This window comes from Pogona vitticeps, chromosome 1 (assembly GCF_051106095.1).
Source record: "Pogona vitticeps strain Pit_001003342236 chromosome 1, PviZW2.1, whole genome shotgun sequence".
Taxonomy (NCBI): Eukaryota; Metazoa; Chordata; class Lepidosauria; order Squamata; family Agamidae; genus Pogona; species Pogona vitticeps.
Window position 1 is genome coordinate 321,443,798 of NC_135783.1, and position 18,896 is coordinate 321,462,693.

The following is an 18,896-nucleotide window of genomic DNA, read 5'->3' on the forward strand; positions in this document are numbered from 1 at the left end:
TAAATAAATAAATAGAATCCTGGGGAACTGCAGCCAACCAGAACAGACAATGGTGAGCAAGATGAGCAAAGAGTCTGACCTGGTATCAGAGGCAGAATCTGATATCCCCTTCATGCCATCTACCAACATAATACCTTTGTACAAAGTACAATTCTAATCCACTCCAGCCAGGAGCCAGTATGAATGATTACAGCATAGACTGGGACTTTGAAGATCGAGGTTTTTCTTCCCACTGTACAGTGGAGCCCCGCATGATGACGATAATCTGTTCCACTGAAATTGCTGTTGAGTGAAATCGTCGTCATGCGAAATCCGTTTCCCCATTGGAATGCATTGAAACCCGTTTAATGCATTCCAATAGGGGAAATGCCTTGTCGTCCAGCGAAGATCGCCCATAGGGAGGCCATTTTGTGAGCGCCAATCAGCTGTAAAAATGGTTGTCCTCTGAAGCATGGGTCCGGAAAACACAGGGCAGCCATTTTGCAAAGCCGACGATCAGCTGTAAAAATCGTCGCCTTACGAACAAACGGTTTTAGAAGCACAGACCAAATCAACGTCCAGCGAAAATCCCCCATTGGAATGACTGTTTTGTGAATCGCTATAGCGGTCACAAAAAGTCATCATTATGTGGATTCATCATTTAGCGGGGTCGTCTTGCGAGGTACCACTGTACCATGAAACTCACAGAGTGACCTGCAGCCAGCTAGCCACTCTGAGCCTGACCTACCTCACAGGGTTGTCAAGATATAGTGGGGTGATGGTCAACCATTTATGCCACCTGATAATCACTAGAGGAAAAGAAGATATATCTGTGTGAGCGACACCCCCCCCTCCGCTGCTCCCTCCATGACAAGACAGTAAATTATGGTAGAATTAGGACTTTACTGGGAACAAAGAAAGGTGGAAAGATGATGCATAAACACAAGTTCTTGCAGAGTCGGCCCCTGTAGGGTGTGGGGGTGCTGGGGTTCCTTGCAGCACCAAGCCCTTTTGGGCAATAGCAGAATCTAGTCCAGGGCCACCCCCTGGAGGTTGGCTGCACCTCCAGTCCGCATGCCCCTCTGGCTTGCAGAGCGAAGAAACAGAAATGAATGTCTCTGCAGGCTCAGGCCCCTTCAGCCTCTCCGTTTCGAGGTTGGCTGGGCTCCTTCCTCGAGCCTCTGGCCTTCGTCCTGGCAACGGAGTCGTCCCCAGCTGGCCAGGAGTTACTTCATTCCCTGGTCAGCTAAGCAGAAATGTCCACATAGAAAAAACTGCTCAATTAGGGTAGGCGGGAGCCCCTCCTGGCTTCCCTGGAGTCCAGGGATACGGCTTGAGGAAGCAACTGGGGAAGGACAGGAGCCAAGGCCACGTTCTCTCCTTCCCAGCCCCTTTGCTTACCCTCTCAGGGTCTGGATGCCACGTTATCAGCCTTCCCTCCGGCTCCCTCCCAGCTCCTCTCCTGGTAACGAGGCTTTGCTCTCCTCAATGAGGGATTCCAGGGCGTCCTGCCAAGTGTCAGAGTGTTCTTCCTCCTCTGAGCTCTCATCTCCCCCTCCTATTTCTAGCCCGGCCAGAGCACCTTCCCCATCTGAGGGGTGTGTCTGGCCCCTCTTCTTCTCTATGGGCCCAGGTGTTTGGAATGGGGAGAACATTTATCCTGCCCTGGGAGGCTGACCACTCTGCCAGCCAGCTGCATCTGGCTCACAATCTGGAACCAATTCAATTATTATAATACAAGCATAGGTTTTCCTCCCCTACCATCTTTATAAGATGCACTTTAGCAGGCACAAATATTTTCTGAACTCTACTTTTTCATTTTGAACACCTAGATCTAACAAAAGTTCTTGTTCAAAAAACTATGTGCTTTTTTTTGGGATGTTTCTTCATGCTAATGTGTGTGTGTGTTTAGTCGTTTAGTCGTGTCCGACTCTTCGTGACCCCATGGACCAGAGCACGCCAGGCCCTCCTGTCTTCTACTGCCTCCCGGAGTTGTGTCAGGTTCATGTTGGTTGCTTCGCAGACACTGTCCAGCCATCTCATCCTCGGTCGTCCCCTTCTCCTCTTGCCATCACACCTTCCTAACATCAAGGTTTTTTCCAAGGACTCTTTTCTTCTCATGAGATGGCCAAAGTACTGGAGCCTCAGCTTCAGGATCTGTCCTTCAAGTGAGCATTCAGGGTTGATTTCCTTTAGAACTGATAGGTTTGTTCTCCTTGCAGTCCAGGGGATTCTCAAGAGCCTCCTCCAGCACCACAATTCAAAGGCATCAATTCTTCGGCGGTTTGCTTTCTTTATGGTCCAGCTCTCGCTTCCATACATCACGACAGGAAAAACCATAGCTTTGACTATTCGGACTTTTGTTGGCAAGGTGATGTCTCTGCTTTTCAAGATGCTGTCAAGATTTGTCATCGCTTTCCTCCCAAGAAGAAGGCGTCTTTTAATTTCAGGGCTGCTGTCTCCATCTGCAGTGATCATGGAGCCCAGGAAGATAAAATTTGACACTGCCTCCATATCTTCCCCTTCTATTTCCCAGGAGGTGATGGGACCAGTGGCCATGATCTTAGTTTTTTTGATGTTGAGTTTCAGACCGTTTTTTGCACTCTCCTCTTTCACTCTCATTACAAGGTTCTTTAATTCCTCCTCACTTTCTGCCATCAGAGTGGTATCATCTGCATATCGGAGGTTGTTGATATTTCTTCCGGCAATCTTAATTCCAGCTTGGGTTTCTTCCAGTCCAGCCGTCCGCATGATGTATTCTGCGTATAAGTTAAATAAGCTGGGGGACAATATACAGCCTTGCCGTACTCCTTTCCCAATTTTGAACCACTCAGTTGTTCCATGACCAGTTCTAACTGTTGCTTCCTGTCCCACATATAGGTTTCTCAGGAGACAGATAAAGTGGTCAGGCACTCCCATTTCTTTAAGAACTTACCATAGTTTGCTGTGGTCCACACAGTCAAAGGCTTTCGCATAGTCAATGAAGCAGAAGTAGATATTTTTCTGGAACTCTCTGGCTTTCTCCATAATCCAGCGCAAGTTAGCAATTTGGTCTCGAGTTCCTCTGCCTCTTCGGAAACCAGCTTGTACTTCTGGGAGTTCTCGGTCCACATACTGCTGAAGCCTACCTTGGAGGATTTTGAGCATAACCTTGCTAGCGTGCGAAATGAGTGCAATTGTACGGTAGTTGGAGCATTCTTTGGCACTGCCTTTCTTTGGGATTGGGATGTAGACTGATCTTTTCCAATCCTCTGGCCACTGTTGAGTTTTCCAAACTTGCTGGCATATTGAATGTAGCACCTTAACAGCATCATCTTTCAAGATTTTAAATAGTTCAACAGGAATGCCATCACCTCCACTGGCCTTGTTGTTAGCCAGGCTTTCTAAGGCCCACTTGACTTCGCTCTCCAGGATGTCTGGCTCAAGGTCAGCAACTACATTGTCTGGGTTGTCCGGGATATCCAAATCTTTCTGATATAATTCCTCTGTGTATTCTTGCCACCTCGTCTTGACGTCTTCTGCTTCTGTTAGGTCCTTCCCATTTTTGTCTTTTATCATGTTCATCTTTGCGCAAAATGTTCCTCTAATATGTCCAATTTTCCTGAACAGATCTCTGGTCTTTCCCTTTCTGTTATCTTCCTCTATTTCTTTGCATTGTTCATTTAAGAAGGCCCTCTTGTCTCTCCTTGCTATTCTTTGGAAGTCTGCATTCAAGTTTCTTCATGCTAATACCAGTATTCTTTTTCTGACCCTTTACTTTTTATTTCTCTGTCAAAGGAAAGTAGAATTAAATGTTAAAGAAGCCCATTTAATCTTATAAAATATATAGAAAGGGAAAAGGTTACATTTTTAGATGACAGCTCCCTGGACACCTCAGGCATTGACATGATAGATGGGATATTCTGGAAACTGCAGTTCTTTCCACTTTAAAACCATTTTACTTCCTTTGATCAGATAATTGGTTTACCTAGCCTACTACTGCCTACTATACCAGAATCCAGGGAGTTCAAATAGAAGCTGATCAGCCATACTGCCTGAGGTTGATTTGTTTTCATGTCGCTGCCAGGGAATCAACCTTTGATTTTCTACATATAAGGCTTTTATTCTATCAATGACCTATGGCTTCTGACCAGAGAGAGAGAGAGAGAGAGAGAGAGAGAGAGAGAGAGAGAGAGAGAGACTCGTGATACAGATGGAAAAATCAAGTCCAGATTCAAGAGGCTTAATCAAAGTCCATGACATGAAGACAGTAAAAAAAGGGCAGTTTAAGAGACATTCCCAGAACAAGCATCATTTTCCAGCAGATCAAAGCTGGCGGAATCTTCTTTGTTGTTGCTGATGCTCGTATGAGCCGTCAAGTTGCCTCCTACTTATGGCCACCTTGTGAATGCGTGCTCTCCAAAATGTCCTTTTCTTAACAGCTCAGCTCAGCTCTTACAAATTTTTCAGATGGTGGCTTCCTTTATGGAGTCAATTCATCTCATCATTGGTCTGCCTCTTTTCCTGCTGCTTTAAACGTTTCCTGAAATAGTGTTTTTTTTCCCAGCAAGCCTTGACTTCTCGTGATGTGTCCAAAGCATGACATGCTCAGTTTTGTCATTTTTGCCTCTATATAGAGTTTAGGCTTGATTTCATCTGGGACCTAATTATTCATCTTTCTGACAATCAAGAGTATCTGTAAATTCTGTGGGGCTCTTCCAGCACCACATTTCAAATGAATTAACCTTTTTTTCCTTTCAGCTTTCTTCACTACCCAGCTTTCACATCTGCACATAGTAACTGGGAATACAAAAGAGTGGATGATCTTGGCCTTGATCTCCTGTGATATATCCTTACAATTTATGATCTCTTCTAGTTCATTCATTCTTGCCATTTTGAGTTTTAGTCTTCTGATTTCTTGCCTGCCGTCTTCATTCGGATTGAAGAGTAAATTCTTAGAGGATTAGAAATCATAGTAGTGAGCAGCCAGTAGATGGCAGTGCTAAGTTGTCTGAAGGTATTGCTGTTTACAGAGGAGTGCAAAAAGCCTTTTGAATTTCTCCATGACATTCGTGACTAGAGAAACTGGGGGAACAGTTTCTCTGGTTTTATCAACAGAAAGGAGAAATTCTCTTACAATTTCTCAGAATTGGGGCCCAAAATTAGTTGCAGTTATAACACAGCTGGATGCTATTTTCAAAGTACAGTAGTTAAAATTTTGCACTAGTACTGCAAGTAGGAACAACAGCAGCTATATTGACCATGTGGGTGTGCACTGTCTTTGTGTAAATATTAACCAAATTGGGGTATTTGTATGTTCTTAGGGCAACCACAGGGTGGATAAAAGATCCCAGTCACAGGGTAGAGTGGCACCTGCATGGATCCTTCATGTTAAATCTGGCATTTGTGGGATTAAAAATGTTAAAAGAAAAAGGATTTGATGGAATTTAAAATGGGGAAGGTGGCCAAGAGAACAAAAATGTGTGCACTGTGCCTTAGATATAAACCTCCCTTGCCTTTCATACCGCAAAGCCATTGACTAAAATCATCATCAAATATTATGCTCCCAGCCATAGAGTAACAGCAGAAGGAAGCCACAACAGCACTAATTTCAAATCCAAGGAAAAGGGGAGAGAAAAAGGATGGAAAGTGTGGTCTGGAAGGTTTCTTCCATCTTTCTTATTCAACCCAAATAAACAGTTCTTCTTTTGTCCATGAATAAACATTGTTGTTGTGCTGATGGATAGCAGCAGAGAGGGCTATGAATGAAGAGAAATTTGAGGTGGTGTAAAGCAAGAGGAGAGTCTTCATACTGACCTTTTAAGATGGAACTGAAAATAATTGTGTCTCTTGCCTGTTTAAAGTCCCTCCCTTCCTCCCTTATCTATGACTACTTTAGGAAGCAATTTTCTCACTGGTGAGATTCAGGCCTTCACTTACTCTGCTGGCTGGGAAAAAGCAGGGATGGAAATAAAAGCATGACTAGCTCTTCAAACATCCTCTGGTCCAGCCAGAAGCATGTCTGCTGGCCCCTCAGGACTCCTCAAAACTCTAGGGCCTGATACAGTAGCATCAGTTGTTCAACTGATGCCCTGGTTTTGCCATATGTACTTTATTCATGGGAATAAGGCTTTTCACAGAGTTCCCAAAACATACAAATATCAACACAGAGTTGGACAAGGGTCAGGCCAGACTGTCTCCAAAAGGGCAGAGGCAGGTAGGTCACCAATCAAACAGCTGTTATTTAGGCACCAACCAGGTCAGAAGCCCAAGACACGACTAGTTGGCAGGCCGGCAGGCCGCCATCTTGCTTGCTTTCCAGTGCTTTCCACCTGCTGTCATGTTAAAGCATGGTGAGGGGGGGTATAAATGTGGGTGTATGTGTGTATGCGTGGGTGGGGAAATATTGGAACAAAGTATGCAAAAAAGGTCTTCTGTATCTAGAGGAATTAAAAAAACTTTTTTCCAATAAAAAAGTACAGTATTCTGAAAAGTTTTGGCTCAGCACTTGTCATTTTTTTCAGGTTCAGCAGCTTCCTTGGAACTTCCAAATGATACATTCTCTTAATGGCATATTATAGATATATTTTGCATCTATTAGAGGTTCTTCAAATACGGTTCATTTCCTGTAAGTTCTGTTGTAGCTATGTGGGTAGACAGTGTTGTATCCAGTTCCAGAAAAACCACGAGACTCGTGCTGTACCATAATTTGTCCACCATTTTCCCACAGTTTATTCTCCCATTAATGACATTTCCACCTTTCTGCCTCACAACCTGGGCCCTTTAAAATTAGTTATGTTCTCAATTGATTATAAGGTTGGCGAAAGTGCTGCACAGAACCACCTCACTAAATTATTTTAAGCTATATTCATAGATGGAGTACATTAGGAAGTGAGTTTAAGAAAGCCATCTACAACCTTATTGTACAGTAAAAAAATCCACCATGTTTGAATCCATAATGACTGCCTATTTAACCTAAACTGAATGTGCTTGGAAACTGAGGCATACAAACTAGGTTGGGAGAAATAAATAATCAGATAAAGAATCAGGAAAATGAAAGGCAGTATCAAAATTCTGCTTCCAAGATCTTTACTCTTTTTTCATGTTGTGATAAAAGCAAGAACATTCATGCATAACCATAGAATCATAGAATCATTGTAGGGTTAGAAGGGATCTTGGAGGTCTTCTAGTCCAACCCCCTGCCCAAGGGAGGAGACCTCATACCATCCCGGACCTCACATTACCTTCGGCGATGCAGCACCCACAACATTGAGGCAAGCTGTTCCACTGCTTAATGGTTCTCACCGTCAGGAAATTCCTCCTTATTTCCAGGTGGAATCTCCCTCTGGTGAGTTTCCAGTTCTTGTACTACCTTCGGGCGCAATGGAGAATAAATCGATGCCCTCTTCCCTGTGGCAATCCTTCAGATATTGGAAGACTGCTATCATGTCTCCCCTCAGTCTTCTCTTCGTTAAGCTAAACATACCTAGTTCTTTTAGTCATTCTTCATAGGATTTAGCCTCCAGTCCCCTTATCTTTGTTGCTCTCCTCTGCATCCCTTCCAGGGCCTCAGTGTCTTTTTTGTATTGTGGTGGCCAAAACGGGACACAGCACTCCAAGTGCAGCCTCACCAGCATGGTATAGTACTATCACTTCCCATGATCTCAATGCTCTCCCATTGATGCAGCCTAGGACTGTGTTGGCTTTCTTGGCAGCTGCAGCACTCTGTTGACTCATCCTTAGGAGATGGTCCACCAGGACACTTAATTCCCTCTCACAGGTACTACTGTTGAGCCAGGTACCACCTGTCCTGTACTTGTGCATCTGGTTTCTCCTGCCTAAGTGCAGGACCTTACTTTTCCCACCACTTCTACTTTTCTACACTCATAGGACTGTAGAACGCTGCCTTGCATTGACTGAGTCAGTTAGTTTCACTATGGATCTACCTAGGCCAACACTGTACAATTTAATCAGTGGCAGCTCTACAAGGCTTCGAGCAGCGTTCACTTCTAGCCTTACCTGGAGATCTCCAGCATTGACTGGTGATCTCTCATCTATTATTATTTATTTACTAATTCAACTTCTATACAGCCCCATCAGTGTGGACACTCATTAACAAGGATCACTCATGCTTAGCTTATAAAATCAGATGACATCAAGTGTGTTGCGGGTGGGATGGTTGTTGCTTTCATGACTTTTGTTCTTAACTTATAAGTACATTCACTTGTTCACTCCTTCCTATATCTCCTATTTGCTCTGTTTTGCCTTCTAGACCATGGCCCTCTATGTCTTAATTCCATCCTTTTTAGATCATAATAGAAGGAAGTTACTTTTTGGGTAACTCCAGCCAGAAAGACCATTGGATTTGGGAAGGAATTCCCTGCATTCATCCTGCACTCAGCCAAATTAGAGGTGGATCAATCTGATTACTTCACTTTTTTCCATATTTAAATTTTGTTTTTAAAATTCACTCAAATTATTTTCTTTACATTTATGAAGAAATAGTTAAAAGTTCTGGAAGCAAACAAAATTGCCTCTCATCTTTTAATCATATCGGATGGTGGTGCTTGCATAGATCGTGCTCTGAAGGCAGCCTAGTGTGAAAGATCTTGATGATTAATGACAGATACATTATGAAAGGCCGAGTTGTCTCCAGAGAATGTCATGTATTTGTCAAGACCTGCAAAAAATTATCCCATTTTCCGATAGTGCCATCATTAGGCTAAATCCAACGTTAGTCCTAAAGTAAATCCCTTATATGTCACTACTAGTTTACGTTCCATTGTGTTCAATAAGTCTAAGTAGAACTAATGACGGATTTAGAACATTCTCTTGGCCTAAGTTACCCAGAAAGATCAACGATATATAGGAAAACTCCCATGAGCTCATCATAAAACCCTTAAGCTAGTCAAGAAACCACCTGCAGTCAAATCCTCAACTTTAGCTGCTGTCAGTTTCTCAACTGGCCCTTTAAGAGAAGGCAAAGAAAAGATTTTTCAGTTTTTTATAACTGATGCAGCTCATCATCAACAATCCCTCTACCGAGCAGGGGAAGTGATTAATTTGACAATATCCTGAAACAGCTCGCTTATTAAGCGAGTGGCCTTTTAGGCCAGATGGGCGGGATATAAATAAAAAAAAATCAAATAAATAAATAAATTATTAAACCACATCATGATATTGACAGGAGCCATTTCTGTGTGGTCAGGTTTGATTAGATCATTCTAATAAAACCCAATCAATTCCCAAGCTGCCTACACCAGCTTGTTCCCTACTGCTGGTGTAGCCATATCCTCAATTCTACAGGTTGCTATCACACAAAAATTAAACCAGGTTACAGCAAAAGATCGCCGACGAATTGATGCTTTTGAATTGTGGTGCTGGAAGAGGCTTTTGAGAGTCCCCTGGACTGCAAGGAGAACAAACCTACCAATTCTGAAAGAAATCAACCCTGAGTGCTCACCGGAAGGACAGATCCTGAAGCTGAGGCTCCAGTACTTTGGCCATCTCATGAGAAGAGAAGATTTCTTGGAAAAGACCTTGATGTTAGGAAAGTGTGAAGGCAAGAGGAGAAGGGGACGACCGAGGATGAGATGGTTGGACATGTCATTGAAGCAACCAACATGAATTTGACACAACTCCGGGAGGCAGTGGAAGACAAGAGGGCCTGGCGTGCTCTAGTCTAGTCCATGGAGTCACGAAGAGTCGGACACGACTAAACGACGACAGCAAAAGATAGATAGAGCCTGCATCCAACAGTTTCATGAAATGTACATGTCAAAATGTAGCAAATCTTCTCCAGGAGTCTTTTTTTACTTGTGGCTCTTGGAAAGGATGTTAAAAGAAATAAATAGTCAGTCCTCAAACTGTTGGTGGAAATATGGAGCACCGTCTCCCACATGAGCTTGGGCCCAGCCTCCCTGAATAAAAGAGAGATTTATTTTACCCCAAAGGCTGTAAGCAGGCATTGACTATTTAGAAAGGGCAGAGTCTAACAAAGCCTGGGGAAATGTGTTTGTGTTGTTGTTGCTGTGTGTGTTTTTTTACCCCAGTTTACAGTGACTGTGCTAGAGATTCTGGGATCTATAGTCTGTAGTCCAAAATAATTAACATTTCCAAGGTCTGTAATTTGGTCAAAGTCAATCAGTTCTCTCTTTCAGAAATCAGTGGGACTTGAAAAGTGCTCGCCTTGGGCTGGATCGAAGCCCATGTGCCAAAACAAATTACTTTGTGATCCAACAGCTGAGAAAGACCCATTCCATGGGCAATTACACTGAGAAGAAGGCGGCACAAATTAGTTCTGGAATCAAGACAGAACAAGCACAGAACCCAAGAGTGTCATTCTTATATAGCTGCCCTTCCCAGATGAGCCATTCCTGCATGTTTGATTCGCAAGTATCAATATTTAATTTCTGAGGCTGGGGCACACAGATGCACAGTCTAAGTGGTATATAATATCTTATTGTCTCTTTTTTTAACTGATGTGGTTTAGGGAATTACAAGTATGTTACTGCTATAGTACCAGATCGATACACATAGTTTGGTAGTATGTGATACTTAAAAGGATAAAAGGCACACACACACAAAAAAAAAACAGCCACTAATCAGGCAGGGCAGCCAGAAAGGCACTGCCTGTGATACCTTCAACACAGTAACAGTTCATGGTAACTACGCAGCTTGGAGCATCTAAATCAGAGTCAAATCAGACTACCATATTTGCCGGCATACAAGGCTGTATAAGACGACCCCCCAACATTTCCACTCAAAATATAGAGTGGATGGCTCTGCTGCGGCGCCGGCGCCAGCTTCCTGGGGCTCTGCCTGGGCCCACCCTGGAAGTTCATGGCTGGTGGGGAGGAGGGCGAGGAAGAGGGGAAGAGGCTGTGTGGGCGGCGGCAGGAGGAGGAGGAGGAAGAGGGGAAGTGGGCAGGTGGCAGGTGAGCGAGCACGCAGCTGGCTCAGTGGCGTGGGGCGGTGGGCAGTCCGGCGGCGGACTCTGGCTGCTCAGGCATGGCCATCTCTGCTTCCCTCCCTCCATCTGGACCGACTGCCTGCCTGCTCGCCTGCCTTCCTCCCCGGCCAGTGCAGCCCCGCATCACTCACTCAATGGCGGCGGCAGCTCCTTCCTGGCCCAAATGAAGTGCACCCAGTGTACAAGATGACCCTCCCCCCTGGAGGGATGTTTTTTGGGCCAAAAAGTCATCTTGTATGCCAGCAAATACGGTATTTAGAACATATGGGCAGAATGTGGAAGTGGTTCAATACTATTAACTAGTTAGTTGTAATTAATTCATTTTTCCAACATCAAAGGAATAATAAGTTATATAATAATCATAATGCATTACTCCTGCAGCATAACTGTTTTGATTGCATTTGATTTTTACTAAGCGTATATGACTTTAGACATGTTTTCATGATAAGGCAGTGAGTTGGAGCATTCCGATTTTTTTTTTTTTTTTAAAAACCCTAAGAAGTAACTATTTTACTTATGTTCAAATAACAAGAAAATAGAACATGGTTTTATGGAGGGAGCAGTATGATGATAGTAGTAACAGTTTCTTTGGGATCCCTGGCACTGTAAGGACAACTAATTACTTTCTAGAAATCATTTTTTTCAGCTTCACTTATTCAAGTATTTTTCTTTGGCTAAAACAGCGAACACTATCCTCTGAGAGGGGACTTATAAATATTCTATATTTTATTCATTTTTCTATTTATTTCAAGCTGCAACTACACCAGCAAGTTGAATTTGGCTTTACTGTGGCTTGAGCTGCAGCTTATTTTACAGATCAGATCAGGTGATGATGATGAGATGACAGATTGTTTTGGTGCCAGTGGCCACACGCCCCGCCCTCCGACCCCAGTCGTATGTGGTTTCATCTGTGCCACCTTCCTTTGATCCCAGCCTCTTCTTCTATGGTTCATTGTAAAGCCAGTGGGCTGTTTAAAGTGTTGCTCGGCACTATGGAAAATGGACAGTTTCCACAAATTCTCTACTTTACTTTCTATCATCTCTAAATCTCCTCGGAGATCAGAAGAGTATTATGTAGAGTTGCTAATCTCTGACAATACTCATTATATTACATGACAAGGGGTCAAATTCTGCACTAAAGTGATAGTTATTTGCAACCAGACATTCGGGTTGCAATCTAAGATGGACAATACAGTGGTGCCTCGCTTAACAATTGCCCCTCATTACGGCGAATCCGCTTTACGACGATCACAATTTTGATCACAAAACGATGGTCTAAATGGGGGAATTTCGCTTTGCGATGATTGGTTCCCTGCTTTGGGAACTGATTCTTTGCAAACCAATGTTTTTTTAAACAGCTAATCGGCGGCTTTCAAAATGGCCCCCCGCTGTTTTCTAAGGATGGATTCCTCGCTATACAGGCAGTGAAAATGGCCGCCATATGGAGGATATTCGCTGGACGGTGAGTTTTTCCACACTTGCCATTGCCCTTTACCTTCTGCATCCCTTACCCCACCCTTAATAGTTTTGAAAATAAATAAAAAATACATTTAAAAAAGCTGAGAGGCAGGGACCTGCACAGAGGCTACCCAACCGGCTGACAGGCCAGCTGCAAAATAAATAAATAAATAAATAAAAATAAATAATAAATAAATAAATAAATAAATAAATAAATAAATAAATAAATAAATAAATAAATAAATAAATAAATAAATAAGGCAGCCTGTCAAACGATAAATATTTTAGCCCCTACAGCCTGGATTTCTTCCAAATTAGGAAAAACATTCTCTTTCAAGATAATCCTGATTGGTCTTTTCAGTTTATTTCATCTATTTCAAATCTGGTAATGTTTAAGGTCTGTTTCTTCAGAGGGGTACAAAACAATCATAACTTGGAAATCCATTTCCAAAACTTCCCCAAATTTGACACAGAGCAAGAGCAGACTGTCTTTTACATCTGCACCGAATGTGGTGCTAATCCAAAGGCGAGTTTAAAAGTTATAAATTTTTGTTTGAGCTGCCTGCAATTTTAGAATTGCCTTGTAGAATGTTTTATTTGCTCTGCTGCACAGTATCATTACCACACTCTCCTGCACTGATAATAAAGTACCAGCATGGGAACAGATAAGACATCAAAACTTTCCCCAGCAGCAATATTTATATCTGCAGCTAAAAAAAACCTGTCACAAGAGTTGAGCCCTCAAAATTCAGACCGGTCATACTGTTAGGAGAAATCTGGCCCAGCCATCTAGGTACCCAGTGTGGTGTAGTAGTGGATAGAGTGATGGCTAGAACCCAAGGGGGCTGGGTTCAAATCTTGCTCAACCATGGAAGCTCACTGGGGGTGAGGAGCTGGTAAAACCACGCCTTAAATATTTCACTTATCTTCAAAAACCCTGTTAGGGACGCTATAAGTCGGTTCCGTCGTGACGGCACAGAACAACGATATAGACGTCAGGGGTGACGGCAAGCTCCCCCGCCTTACGCCGGAGATAAGAGAGCGGGGGAGATGCTGCGCAGCCTGAGCCCCAGGTGATGATGCTCTTCGTAGTTTGCGGACAGTCCTTCCTTCCCCGGGGATTCGGGAGAGCGGGGAGAGTTCGGCGGCGCGAATTGGCTGCGGCCGTGTTAAGGGAGGGGAGGGGAGGGGCGGGGAGAACGAGAGGACGGTCCCCTGGCTGCCACTCTCCGGGTCCTCCTCCTCCTCCTCCTCCTCCTCCTGGGAAACTCGCCCTCTTTGCCCCGCAGCGGCGGGGGCGGAGAAGAGCCTTCGGCGGACCCGCATCTCCCAGCAGGTTGCGCCGTCCGGCTCCTGGCCCTCAGAGCGAACCAGGCAGCCGAGGCTGGGCGGGGCAAAAAGACGGGCCGCTCTAATTCGATTGCCAAAGGGAGGGAGGCGCTGCGCTTTCGGTAATTTGCAGACGGTCCCTCGCCTTGCCTTCCGAGGTGGGTTTGTTATGGTCTCGCTGTCTGGTTTTCCACAGCGAGGCGGACCAGGCGGCTCTTCGGACGATCCCCCGCCGAAGCTGATCGGGAGAGAGAGAGAGAGACGCCGGCGCGAAGCTTTCTGAGCGCGAAAGCAGCGGTTTGGAGCCGGCCTCTTTTGAAGGTGGGGCATCTGGATGGCCTGTCGATGAAGCGGAGAGGCAACACCTTCGCTGCCCTCGGTCAGGTAGGCAAAGCCTTCCCAGTTGGTCCCCTTAACTGCCGTGGATGGTAAGGCGGAGATTGGCAGCCTCTCCACGCACGTGAAGATGGAGAGCACCCTCGGGCGATGGAGAGGGCCGGGGCCGGGGTGAGCGTGGGGGTGCCTTTCCAGATCAAGGGGTGTCTAAAAGGGCCGGCCCTGGCAGGATCCTGACCCCTTCCAGGCAAAGCCGCGAGGGGAGGCGTGTTTCTGTGGCCGCCTGTCTCTCCTAAAGGTGTGTGTTGCGTCCAAGAGGCAGTGGAGGAAGCGGGGATGATTTGGGAAGCCCCTGCACTCGGGGTGTCGGTCGCTCTGGCGTATTAGATGACACGAGGAGCAGCCGACTTTAAGAGCTGGGCCGGCGCGGCCTTTATTTAGGCTAAGGAGGAGAAAAGGAGAGGCAGTGGGACTTTCTAGAACAGCAAAGGTGAAAAGATGGAATAAAACTAAAGAAGTTGAGGGGGGGATGGCTGACCCACCCAGCACTGAATGCGAGCTTAATCGAAGAATCTGGCTGGCTAGGAATGGAAACAGGCTGCTGGGCGATGGATATTTGAGCAAAGCAAGGTGGTTGTCACGACATTGACAAGCAAATGGAGAAAGGGAAGTGGGGAAGATACACCCCAGAACTTTTAAAAGAGGATGGGTGCAGAGTCTGGGTCCATTTGCTAAGTTATTGGAACTGTGAAGGCTGGTGGAAGGGCTGCACACGTAGCCTGATGTAGCGAAAACTACATCTTGACAGCTAGTAAATGTTTTACAGCAAAGGTTTATATGGACTGCAGTATACATTCTTGGAACTTAGGTTGTAATAAATATTTTACTCTGCATAGTTCCCGCTTATGAAAGATGGAAAACCTTGTTTAAATTCCTGATCTCAGAAATAATACATTGTTTCAGCTCTCCAAGCCACTGAGGCCGTGGTGGCAGGCAAATACTTGGAATTGTGCAACCTTTTCCAACGCAGAAGGGTCTCTAAGATCACACTTTGTAACCAACAGGTTTCACGCCAGCTGTTTGTTTCTATTTTTTGTGCACAGTTTGCTATGGTGTATTAAATAATACAACTTTAAGTTGCATTCCTTGTTTTGAAAGCCTTGATTCAGCCCTAGAGGATGTTACCAATAGTTTAAGGCATCCCACAAACCAGTACTGAATAGATGACTATAATAGTGAGCTTTGGAACTAGATTGAACTCATCTTGAAACAGCCTGTGCTTTACAGACAGGTTTGGTCTTCAGTACCTATTTTTAAAAAAATGTTTAAAAGGGATTGTCGCAAACACGGGTTCGAAAACACACGTGTAAGCTTGGACAGAGAGCAATCAGGAGTTTGCACATGCTAAAATGGGCTGAAAGAGTCCAATTCAGCTAGCCATGCTACAACACTCCTTCTCACAGGTCTGTCCACATAAGAACACCCTAGTACTCTCAGATATTATTGTGAAAAGGTCAAGTGGGCTTTGTAGTCCTTAGACTTAACTTGCACCACTGACAGGACTCTAAGTAAGCTAGGCCGAGGCAGCACTCTCAGATGACCCTATGACAAGTGTACTGTTCAGAAAACCAATTGAGTTTTATAATCTTTATTTTATTAAAGAAAAAGCATGTTACTAAGTATCAAAGCCAAATTAAACCAAAACAAATAAACTAGCATTGTGCTGTTTAGTTACACAGATGTAGTGAGGCAAAGAAAACATGAAAAATATAAAAGAGTTCAAAAACCTTATAAAAACACAAAAAGCCATTAAAAAGAATAAAAACAGTTCCAGTCCAGGAAATCATTAGTAAAAACAAAATAATCCAAATAGGTTATAAAAAGGCTATAGTCCTCAGTGATCCTGTAGAATAAAAACCCCTAAACAAAAGTAAAAGTCCATTATATGTCCCATAGTCCTTAGAAAAGAAAAATCCAATAAATATACCATAGTCCTTACAAAATTACAAGAGCATAGTCCATATGGAGTATTCCAAGAAAAGAAGTCCATAAAGAATATTCCATAGAACAGTCCATAGAAAATAGTCCATGCACAGTCCTTAGGAAAAATCCCATAAGTCCAAAAGTAATCCAGCAAAGCATAGGAACCAGTCCATGTAGGTAGGCCACCAGTCCGTCTCGAAAGACATTAGGGTAAGTCCCAAATGGCTGAAGAGTAGGTCACGAATCACTGGAAGGTCGGTCTTGGAAAGACAAAGTCCATAGAGAAAAAGTTCCTTTTTCAAGAGTAACTGGCAAGGGCTCATCGCACCTTCCCACGATGTCATCCAATCAGAGTTCGTTACTAGGCAAACAGTCCCGTTACACCACATGACTTCCTTCCCATACGCACCAGATGTTATTTGGGTTTTCTGTGGTTTATCAAAGAGTCACAACAATTCCCATCTATCTAATCACACAGAGTCCTTTCTCAGGCTTTCAGAATAACATTCTCTGCTCGCCTAGAAAACAACTTGTCAGCATAGCAAAGATACTTTATATAAAGAAACAAAATGGAACCTCTCTGGCTCATTTCTTAATTACAAAACCCATATGCCTTAAAAGATTTTAACTCAAAAACCCATCTCATCACAGGGATTGCAAGAAAAAGAAGATAGGGAAAATGACACTTGGGGGCTCACCCCAAGGAGCATTCTTCCATAAATGTGCAAAACCCCTTCATGTAGAAAACTAGCATGCCAGGAGAGGGAAGATTCAATAGAAACCTTCCCTTGACACCTAGTAGTGGTTTGTATGAAGCAATTCTTATTGGTGGTTGTGAGGATAGTATGGAAGAACATTATATATTATGAAGTCCCCATCTAACTGTCTGAAGTGGTAAAACTGACACACATGTTCACCACCTCAAGTAAGATTGAGATATAAATCTAGAACTTGAAGCAGAACTGTTTCATGGCTATGATGCAATCTGTATATTGAATCTAGTTACTGTACTTTTCTATCTGTTGATTCCAGATGGTGAACTGCAATTGTCTAGTCTGTCATAGATAACTTTTGTTATAATAATACTGAGAGACATATCCTAGCATAAAAGGAACTGGGGCTGTAGTTCTCATCCTGGGGTACATGCACTGCAGCGGTATGAACCAGGGCATTTAGAGGTACATGAAAAAAAAAGCATAATGATGGAACAAGGCCTAGGGAAGCAGAATGGAGATATACGTTATGGACTGGCATTCAGACAAAATGTGTGAGAGTTTCTTGACAAGCATCCACAATCCTTCACAGTCCTCAATGGGTGGATCCGTTCCATCTCCTCTAAACTTTCTTTTCATTGATTGGCTCCTGTTTGATGGATGAGAGATGGGTTCGGTCAATGCTGTGGGATGGGATTAGCTGGGCTACCTTTCCATTTTGTGGTTGTGTGTCAGAACTGCATCTGCCCTGTGGTTGTGTGTCAGAACTGCATCTGCCCTTAGGGCAGTGATTCCCAAACTTGGGTAATCCAGGTGTTCTTGGACTGCAATTCCCAGAAGCCTTCACCACCAGAACACCTGGGTCACCCAAGGTTGGAAAGTACTGGCTTAGGGTGAGACTAGTGAGTCTTATGTTGGGATTCTTGAAGGGGCTGCAGAAAGCAGAGCACAAGGTCAATTTGGAGGTGCTTCATGATCAGGGATGGGAAACATGGTGCTAGTACCCCTCCTTATTCTCTGCAGTGTCAAGGCCTGGGAGGGAAGTAGGCCATGCCACATAATCCATCCCTGCCTTTGGTTTCCGCACTCTGAATGAGAGGACGGGGTCAAGACCTCACCAAGGAGGTAGGAGCCACTTAGTGACACATTTTGGGTCTTCTGATTGCTGAGACTGAGGCTTCCCTCATGGAACGGAGTGAGGTTGGCATGGAAAAGAAGCGGGACTGGTGGGGCAAGATTGTGGCCTCTGTGGGTTGTGCTTAAAAGTATAAATTACTCAACTGAAGGCTATCATACTTAGAGTACATAGTGAGAAGAGAAGATTAATTGGAAAAGACAATAATGCTGGGAAAAGTTGGAGGTAAGAGGAGAAGACCACATGAGAGATGGAGAAGAAGCCACAGCCTTGCATTTTCAAGAGCTGAGCAGATCTGTTGATAGGAGTTTTTTCAAGGTCACTAACTTGTAGGTTCCAAATGGAGGACCCATAAAAACAATAAAATGTTATGATGACTCCCTGCATTTCAAACTTTACTACTGCACCATTAATTATGAATATATATCTTAAACCTCCTGCATTGATTAGGGCTAAGTAGCAAGGGAAGCTTGGGCTTTATCACAGAGTCATACTCCTTCCTGCACTTTATAAAGCTACCATAATTCATTACATTAACAAGAGTCTTACTCATCCTATATACTTTTCGCGTTATATGTCAAAATGCATGGTTGGTAAGAGGTTGAATCCTAGACTGAAGTTGCAAATCACACATAGTACTGTAGTTCCAAGTGAGAGCAGGGAAGAATAAACAGCTCTTACTTGGGATTTAGTGCCTTGCTTCCTCATGTTATTTGGTGATCTGTTGTCCATTCCTGTGTTTTTTTTGCTGCCTGATCCTTTCACACATCCTCTTGGAACTCTCTCTGCTTATATTACGATAGTTTCATGGTAGTTATTGTGACATTTTCTGGGTCCAGCGGGTTCCCTCTCTAGCTATGTAGCCACACTATCCCACTTATCCTGGGGTGCGTGAACTCAGGGGGGAGTCAGTTGCGTTGAAGACTATGGAACCAACCTAGCTCCGGATACTCCCAACACTTCAGTCTACCCAGATTTGGCAGTGCTTCTGGGGAGCCCACCAAATCCCCGA

The 18,896-nt window shown here is 44.0% G+C and overlaps 1 protein-coding gene across 20 annotated transcripts in view; it reads left to right on the forward strand.

Moving 5' to 3' along the window:
• The first annotated feature begins 13,634 nt into the window (after positions 1–13,634).
• The window catches only part of TMEM63C (transmembrane protein 63C), a 104,021-nt gene continuing 98,759 nt past the window's right edge, over positions 13,635–18,896 (forward strand). For 14 of the 20 annotated variants that reach the window (XM_078393085.1, XM_078393119.1, XM_072986468.2 and 11 more), the window contains exon 1: positions 13,635–14,101. The gene's annotated coding sequence lies outside the window, so the exon portion shown is untranslated. The remainder of the gene's footprint in view (positions 14,102–18,896) is intronic. The other 6 variants (XM_072986471.2, XM_072986476.2, XM_072986477.2 and 3 more) reach the window with 2 other exon arrangements.